Source organism: Lepus europaeus, chromosome X (genome assembly GCF_033115175.1).
Source record: "Lepus europaeus isolate LE1 chromosome X, mLepTim1.pri, whole genome shotgun sequence".
Lineage (NCBI taxonomy): Eukaryota > Metazoa > Chordata > Mammalia > Lagomorpha > Leporidae > Lepus > Lepus europaeus.
The window spans coordinates 133,612,674-133,621,259 of record NC_084850.1 but is presented as its reverse complement, the minus strand read 5'-3'; positions in this window follow the sequence as shown (position 1 = coordinate 133,621,259).

Genomic DNA, 8,586 nt, shown 5'->3' with positions numbered 1-8,586 from the left:
AGGAGGGTTTTGTTTTGTTTTGTTTTGACAGGCAGAGTTAGACAGTGAGAGAGAGAGAGACAGAGAGAAAGGTCTTCCTTCCGTTGGTTCACCCCCAAAGTGGCCGCTACGGCCTGCACGTTGCAGCCAGCACACTGTGCCAATCCAAAGCCAGGAGCCAGGTGCTTCCTCCTGGTCTCCCATGTGGGTGCAGGGCCCAAGCACTTGGGCCATCCTCCACTGCCTTCCCGAGCCACAGCAGAGAGCCGGACTGGAAGAGGAGCAATCAGGACAGAATCCGGCACTCTAACTGGGACTAGAACCCGGGGTGCTGGCGCCACAGGCAGAGGATAAACCTAATGAGCTGCGGCGCTGGCCGGGAGGAGGGTTTTAAGATACATTTGAGCCAGAAATGGCAAGGTTTATCACTAGCCAGATAGAAAAATCCAGAATGAACTTTAACTTTATACTTTTAATGTGGAAGGCTAGATAAATAATTCAGCTAATTACTGAAGTAGTAAATATGTTTCAAGGACAGTTACATAGAAGGACAGTTAAAGGTAAATGTTAGGTAAAATTTGGTTCATGATCCAAACTCTGTTCACTTTCTAGTTTCCTGAATGTACAGACAAGTTTCTTTCATCATGATGTCATTCTATAATTCTGTAATTTCCTGTAGCAATGACGTTCTCATCTTGGGCTAGCATGTGGGAAACCAGTACAGCTTTGTTATCCACAGCAGACTAGGTGGTAAGATGAAAGAATCAAGAGGTTTCATACTGACTGATGTTGCAGTTGGGAGTATTTAGTCCTTTCCATGTTTGATATATCCTTCACATGGAGGGATATCAGTTAATGAATTCCTCATGCCCTCTCGATCTGAGAGTGACTTACTTTTTGGTATAACAAAGCAGACTTACATAGTCCTAATCCTTCCTTCTCTACTTCTTTTAGGTTATCCTGCCTACAGAGGGTATAGAACTTTGATTTCATTTAATTATTACCTTTGTATCACAGTCCTGTTGTTTTCAGGGATTTTGGTGACTTGATACATTAGGTCTGATTGATTCTAGAGAGTGGCGTTAAAAAGTATGCTTGTCCTTGGCTGGTGCCGCTGCTCAATAGGCTAATCCTCCACCTTGCGGCACCGGCACACTGGGTTCTAGTCCCGGTTGGGGCACCGGATGCTGTCCCGGTTGCCCCTCTTCCAGGCCAGCTCTCTGCTGTGGCCTGGGAGGGCAGTGGAGGATGGCCCAAGTCATTGGGCCCTGCACCCGCATGGGAGACCAGGAGAGGCATCTGGCTCCTGGCTTTGGATCAGCGCAATGCGCCGGCCACAGTGCACCAGCCGCAGTGGCCATTGGAGGGTGAACCAACAGCAAAGGAAGACCTTTCTCTCTGTCTCTCTCTCTCTCTATCTCTCACTGTCCACTCTGCCTGTCAAAAAAATTAAAATAAAATAAAATAAAAAGTATGCTTGTCCACAAATATACTCCATACTCTACTATCCTAAATGTTGGTTTAGAGCTCCAATAGTAAATAAAGTTTTTTGAACACCCACAAAAAGAAGACCATTCAACTAGAAAGAACCATCACCCAAAAATTGCAGCTCATTCCAAAAATATAATTATTACAGATGGAGAGACTTAATAATTACTTAAGAATAAGCTAGGCTTTTCAAATTAAAGAAATAAGAGAGCATATATTTCCAGAAATTTACCAAAGGGGTAGCCAGAACTCTGGATATTGACTCCCAATTAACCAAACACACAATTATGTATATATTCAGAGTATATGTGTGGAATATTGGAAAATTAATGGGATAGAAAAATTATCTCTTTCTGGAGCATAATATCTTCATATGACTTCCAATTCACTGAAAGGAACAGCATTTTCTGGCAATTTCTCTTTCAGATCAGACAGCCAATTTTCCCTGTTACCAAGCATCTAGACAGAATTATTATCCATTTGTGCTTGAAAGGACCTTAGAAAATGAATCCAGCCTCCATGTTTTCTGTGCCTTCCAAACCAGGATGGACAAAGTTTTTCATAAAGAGCCTGATAGTAAATATTTTGTTCACCACAGGGTCTCTGTGTCAACTCAAGTCTGCCATTGTAGCACAGAAAGCAGCCATAGATAGTATATAAGTGAATGTGCATGGCTATATACCAAGAAAAGCTGATTTATAAAATGGGTGGTGGAGTAAATTTGACCTGCAGACTTCAGTTTGCCAATTACTGCTCTAAACTAGTGCTACATAAAATAAAGTCTGTGGAGGGGCAGTCATCCAAAACAAATGCTTTTAATATGACCACCATGAGGTAGCTATAGAAGTTAACAGTAAACATTTAGAAACTTACATTTCAATTTGACATTGTTGACACCTAAACACATAATTTGTGTTGGGGGAAGGGATAATTTATTCTTATTGTATTTACCAAAACTATCATTTGATGATTAATTGGAAGTTAAACTCTGATCCTTCACCTATACAGTTTAAAAAGCAATAAATACTCCAAATTCCAAAGTTGTCCTCATTTTCCAGATAAAAAAGGAAATTCAGAGAAGGAAGCTATTGTCATCCAGCCAGAGCCAGAATTTGAATCCACATTTCCCAATTCCTAGTCCAGTGGTAGTCCCCAACATGACACAAATTTCACCTTGTGTGTTAATGACTTCAAGTCTTAGAACCCTCCCACAGGGCCACAGGTACAGCCTTGAGCCCTTGAGTCACCTTATAGTCATGTGCCAAGAGGTTTTCTGTCAAAGTGGAGAATAGAACTCTCCTCTTCTGAACTCCTAACCCTGTGTCTCGTGTTATCTGGGCCCAGGCTGTTGTTCCAGACCATTCTGTCCTTTTCCAGTTATTTATTCAGAATTCTGAAATGTCCATGTTAAATAGATATAGAAAATTAAAAATTCATTCTTGTATCATTTCCATCTCTACCCCAGCTAAAATTACTGGGTTATGAGGAAGCCCTATCGCCCTCAATAAAATGAAAGGCACATTACCCCAAAAAGTTTTCCTCCCCGAAAATTTTGTATGGTTCACCTAAAAGTTTTTCAACCCCCATGAACATAAAGAAAAAAACTACTTATATAGCCAAAGAAAGTCCAGATCACTATTAAAAATGCAATGAGTAATGAGAGGCACATGCAATGTCAGAGGAAGACAGTGGATGACATAATTTGCAAAGGGCCCTTGAAGTACTATAAGTCTAAATGATGTCAAAGATTCATTGACGATGTCAGCAAGATCAGCTTAAATCCTTTTAAATGGATGGAAAATGTTGATTCAAAGATGAAAAAAAGGACTCCTGCGAGCATGATGCAGCCCATGAGGTAAAATGGCCACACCATGGTAAGTCAAGGAACACTTTTTTTTTTAACTTTTACTTAATGAATATAAATTTCCAAAGTACAGCTTATGGATTACAATGGCTTCCCCCCCCATAACTTCCCTCCCACCCGCAACCCTCCCCTTTCCCGCTCCCTCTCCCCTTCCATTCACATCAAGATTCATTTTCAATTCTCTTTATATACAGAAGATCAGTTTAGTATATATTAAGTAAAGATTTCAACAGTTTGCACTTTTTGACAAAACTTTCAGTTTTATTTAGAGGATATTTAAATGCCTAACAATCTCAATTTCAGATTCTACTGAGTTGGTGTTATTGGTGAATGAAATAGGACTTGGGCCAAAATTTGCCTGTTCTTAATAAACTCTACATAAATTGGAGATAATTAATATTAGGTATTTATTATGAATTTGATTCATACTTAAAGACTTATTTCTAATTCCACATCATTTTTCTCTTTCCCTCAAACAGAACCCTAAAGAGCCTTTGGTAGGTGATATGGCATACTTATTTGCTTTATTTTGTTTCTAAATATCTGCATGTAACAATAAACACTTATTTTTAAATGTGCTACAAGTCAAATGCTCTTATGGTCCTGATAAACTTTTTTTAAATTAATCCAGATTAGTCTTGACTAGGACTTTTAGAATTACTGTACTGGTGATCTATCTAGGGCAATGAAGATATTCGGCCTTACATTTATTCAAAAATATTCACCAAGAGGGAATCAAAAAAGGTACAGCTACTATGGAAAATCGTATGGAAGGTCCTCATAATATTAAAAATAGAATTACAACATGATCTAACAATTCTGCTTCTGGGAGTATATCCAAAATAATTTTAAGCAGGATCTCAAAGAAATATATTCACTATTCATATTCTTTGTAGCATTAGTCACAACAGCCAAGAGGTAGAAGCAAGCCAAATGCCCACTGATGGACGAATGGATAAAGAAAATTGGCATATACACACAATGGAATGTTGTTCAGCTTCAAAAAGAAATTCTGACACATGCTATGTAACATGGATGAGCCTTGAAGACATTATGCTGAGATAAGTCAGTCACAAAAAGATGAATATTGTATGATTCTGCTTACATACATTATCTTAAGTAGTCAAACTCACCAAAACATGAAGTAGAATGGTGGGTGCTTGGGAGTAGGGGTAGGGGGAAATTAATCATAGCATTTCGATGGGTATAGAATTTCCATTTTACAAGATGAAAAAGTTTTAGAGGTCTATTGCACAGCAGTGTGAATATAATTAACACTACTAAACTGTTTACCTCAAGATGGTAAAATTTTTGTTTTATACCATAATTTTAAAAATAAATTAGTTTTAGAAAAATACAGTTTTCACCTATACCACCATGAAGGCTTTAGGAGCAGCATATTATAGTGGTCAGACAACATACACTGTGGGATTAATAGGCCAAGGTTCTAATCCTTGTGTTGGGCAAGTTAAAATCTTTCTGTAAGCTTCAGCTCCCTCATCTATGACATACTCATCTTGTGAGACAGTTGATGAGAGTAAAAGTAGACATCAATGTAAAACATCTAGGAAGCTAAAAAACAGATGATTACAGTGATGACAATGACAGCAACAACAACCTGTTGCAAGGAGCTGCACAAGAGAAACAGAATTCTCAATCCTAAAGGCCTCTTAATGTTTTGGGTTTTCTCTATTCGTTCCTATCTAGCAGGTAAAGAAAATCGTCCATTTTTCCTTTATAGGTTGTAGGAAGCCAATAGAAACCTTATTCGGTTATTTTATAGTGGAGTCATTTTAAATGATGAGCACACAACCTCCTATTGTTCCAAACTTTTCATTTCCAAGGAGCAAAATAACCCTCTTGAATCATGACCTGAACCTGGCTGCCACTGAGTTTCGCAGCCACTAGCTATGAAAGAGACAGTCCGCATATAGGAGCCAGGAAGAAACCACTCCACGATGCACTTTGCCCACTCTATCCTCAGAGTAAATAACGAGAAAAATTCATTTCCATGCTCAGATATGTGAGCTGGCATGCAGCCTGTATGTTTTCTGGCTTATAGTTAAGGATGATAATGGCATGCATTATAGTCACTCCAACACTTGTCTGCAGTATGGATTATTTTTAGAGCCTTCCTTTTGAAATTTAATCTTGGGAAAAACCTGTCATGGAGGATCATGATTGTGGCTCTAACAAATTTTTAATGCAATGTGCTGGTTATCATGGAATATAAATCAATACAAAATAAAAAGTGCCAGATCACTAAAGAGTGGTGGTGTACTTTTTCACCTTAAGTAATAAATAAAAGCAAATCAGTTCTTAAACAAGTTTCAGATTTTGGTTATGTAGCTTGGGGACTGGCAAACTGTTTCAGTAAAGAGCCAGATGGTAAATCTTTTGGATTTTCTGGTCACATTGTCTCTGTCACAACTATTCAATTCTGCTACGGGGGGGAAAAGCGGCCATACACAATCCATAAATAAATTAGGATGGTTGTATTTATGGACATTGAAACATGTTCCCAAACAGTTGCATTTATTGACATTGAAATGTTCATTTCATGTAATTTCCAATTGCTATTAAATATCCTTCTTCTAACTTTAAAAACCATTTAAAAATCTAAAACATCATTCTTAGTTTGCAGCCTGTAAGATATAGGCCACTGGCCAAATTTGACCTCCTGACTATAGTTTGCTGACCCCTGATGGAAGTTAATTGTCCTTTGGAATGTCAGTAGTGCCAGAAGGTGTCCTAAACATGCACAAAACAATTCCAAACACCTTAGATGGTATACCAAGGCTTTTGCTATCTTTCCTGAATCTTTTCTTCCACTAGCACATGCCAATCCTCCTCTATCCAGGTGAAACCATTTTCCCCATCATTTTCAGGACTGTCAGATCACTATGCATTTTCCTCTTCCTTTCCCCACCATTTCTACTTGGTAAAATCCTACTTATGCCTTAAGGTACAGCTTCAGTGCCATATTCTCCATGCAAAATGGCTTTATACACTTATTTCTCCCAACAGAACAAATTTTTCTCCCCTTTTCATTCAAAGTCCTTTTTGTGTGAATCGCCTTTGATATATATTAATGTCATATAATCTCATATTTTTCTGCCTGCCCATATTATAATCTGATGGTTACCTCTGTAAGGGCAGAAAATTTGTCATTAATAGCTCCATATGTCCCAAAGTCAATTCTCTTTTTAAAACTTTTATTACTATAGAGAGGACAGATTTCATTTATTTCACAGATACAATTCTAAGAAGTTAACCATAACACAATGCTGTGCATGTAACAGGTGTTCAGTAAATGTTTGTTGATGAATTGATTCATTAATATATTCTGACACACAATCAGAGAAGCTTCGTAATATGCTCATCAACACATCTCTAATTTTCTTGCTTGTGGAGCCCAGGTGGGAAGGAGGTGAGAAAGAGCTTTCCTCTGAAAAGGCAACCACTCCTGAGTAGCTGCCAAACATTTTGGGCTCCTTACAATCTGAGCCATTATACCAGTAGCAAGTGGGTACAGCTTTCATGGATTCTGAGATAAGAGTCATATCACAAGGGAGTGTTTCAAAGAATCTTAGCAAGTAGAGCAAAAAGGAAGCTTAAAAATCACCTAATCCCAGGGCCGGCATTGTGGCATAGTGGGTAAAGCACCACCTGCAGTGCAGACATCCCATATGGGCGCTGGTTCAAGTCCCGGCTGCTCCACTTGTGATCCAGCTCCCTGCTATGCCCTGGGGAAGCAGTAGAAGATGGCCCAAGTCCTTGGGCCCCTGCACCCACGTGGGAAACCTGGAAGAGCTTCTGGCTCCTGGTTTCAGATTGGCGTAGCTGCAGCTGTTGCAGCCATTTGGGGAGTGAACCAACGGATGTAAGATCTCTCTCTCTCTCTTTCTCTCTCTCTGCCTCTCCTTCTCGCTCTGTGTAACTCTGACTTTCAAATAAATAAATATATCTTTAAAGAAAATCACCTTATCCCACCAGTCCTTGCAAAATGAGAAAGTAGAGCTCAGGGATATCCCAGAACCATCTGAGACCCCCAGAGTCAAGGCTAAGAAACAGCAGCTAGAGCTTGTTCACTCTCCCTTGGTTGAATGTATTGTTTCATTCCTTTGGGATAAATACCGAGAAGTGGAATTTTTGAGTCAAAAGTAGGTATGTGTTTAATTTTGTAAGAAAACTAAACTGTTTTTCCAAGTGGTTGTAGCATTTCCTATTTCCACAAGAACACATGAGTCAGTTACTCCGTAGCCTCATCAACACAGAGTTTTCTCAGTTTCAATTTTAGTTATTCTCGTGGCTCTGTAATTGTATTAATCAACTTTTTTGCTACTATAATGAAACACCTGAGGCAATTAACTTTATAAAGAGCACAGTTTTATTTAGCTTACAGTTTTGAAGGTTCAAGTTCAAGATCAAGATTCAGCCTCAGTTGATGGCCTTCTTGCTGGCTGAGTCCTGAGGTGGTAAAGAACACTAAATAGCAATAGACAGGAAGTCCGAGTGTCTTTGTGTGGCCTTCCTTTCTCCTTATAAAACCATCAAGATTTAACCACGGTGGGGGTGCACTCCAGCAATCTTATCCAACCTAATCACTTCCTGAAGGCCTTACCTTTAGACACCATCATTGGATTGAGTTTCTACCCTTTTATTATCACTAACATAAGAGTTTGGGGGCTAAACTCCTGAGTTTTGGGGGGAAGGCAAATATTTAAACCATAGAAGTAGTAATATTTCATTGAGTTTTAATGTATATTTTTTAAAAAGATTTATCTATTTATTTGAAAATTAGAGAGAGAAAGATCTTCCATCGGCTGTTACTCCCCAGATGCCAGTAATGGCCAGAGCTGGGCCAGGCAGAAGTCAAGAACTTCATCCAGGGCTCCCATGTGGGTAGCAGGGGCCCAAATACTTGGTCTATCTTTCACTGCTTTCCCAGGCCATTAGCAGGGAGCTGGATCAGAAGTGGAGCAGCTGAAACACGAACCAGCTCCCCTATGGGAGGCCTGTGTCCCAGGCAGCGTGCTTACCTGCTTTACCATAATACCTGCCCCCTTGAAAATAGTTTTTAGAACCTTTGACCAGAATAAATGTATTTTGATTCTCAGTATTTCATTATGGACTCACCCACATTTACTTTTATACCCCTCATCATATTCTTTTTAAAGATATTCATTCATTTTATTTGTATTTGAAAGGGGGAGAAAGGGAGGGAAGGAGGGAGGGATGGAGAGAGAGAGACA